The sequence below is a fragment of the Cyprinodon variegatus genome, unplaced genomic scaffold (genome assembly GCF_000732505.1).
Source record: "Cyprinodon variegatus isolate N-32 unplaced genomic scaffold, C_variegatus-1.0 Scaffold228, whole genome shotgun sequence".
In the NCBI taxonomy this organism is placed as follows: Eukaryota; Metazoa; Chordata; class Actinopteri; order Cyprinodontiformes; family Cyprinodontidae; genus Cyprinodon; species Cyprinodon variegatus.
Genome location: NW_015150681.1, coordinates 982788 through 983958, shown reverse-complemented (window position 1 = coordinate 983958; position 1171 = coordinate 982788).

The following is a 1171-nucleotide window of genomic DNA, read 5'->3' as shown; positions in this document are numbered from 1 at the left end:
TTGTCCAGAGAGCTGTTCCAAACGAAATTTCTTTTTGTTTTACACTTGTGTAAACAAAATGACAAATAAAATCTGAGAGAATTTTGCATCACATTATGTTCTGAACAATCACAAGAAAGACTGCTGACCTGAAAGTTGTCCAGAGGACGGTCACTGATAACTCCCCTTCCCTTCCTTGAGGTTGGCAAGTCATAAAAGGTCATTTCTAAATGGGCTGGATGTTTGAGGGCTCCATTGAAGGAGCGCAAGCCAGAGGAATCATTGCAGTCTTCACTGGGTTGTGAAGATTTAGGAATATTTAGGCATACCCAGCACACTAACCACCAATGAGACACCCCTAGTGTTAAGCGGTTCTTCAATGATTAATATTAATTATTAAATAATTAATAAGGACTGTAGGCTGTTGTTCTAAATTTCAAGAGACTGAAAGTTATAACAATGAATATAACAAACTCTTAAATGACCTAATTGTTAATGAATAAAGCAGAATCAATGAACCTTTTAAATGTTCTTATTTAGATCCACCTCTATGTTTTTAAAGTGCCTATATCATTCAAAATCATTTTGTACAGCTTTTAACTTTGTCATAATGTAGTTCACATTTGCCTGGCGTTTTTTTTGTATTTACTTAATTACAGGAAGGGAGGGTGACATGAGGCAGAGAGCAATCTATTCCGCTAAATGTTGAAACCAAGCAGCTCTATAGGCAGCTAATCTGCACAGTGACAGCAATGGTTTATTAATTAGCTCATGTCTAAGCCCCAAAAAAACAAGTCTTTCAACTGTGGTCTTACATATGTGTCCAACCGCCAGACGTAGTGCGTTGACATTATAAAATTTGCTTCGCAGTGAAGGCAAGTGTCTTTCAACTACTATTTCCTAATAAATTATCTTTAGTGCAAAGAAAATATCTAATCACATTTCTGCCTGTAGTTGCCTTTGAAAGGCCAAAAAACTAGAAAATAGGAGCTTTAATTTCATCCTGTTCTCATGTACAAGTTGTGTCTATCAAAATATTAGATCTGCTTTGTTACATAGCTTCATTCACCATATGGGTTAAATTAAGCATTTAAGAAACACCATACATAGTTTTGCAGTATTTTATTCTACAGCTCACCAGCATGTTTCCAAAAAAACAAATTTTATATATATATATATATATATATATATA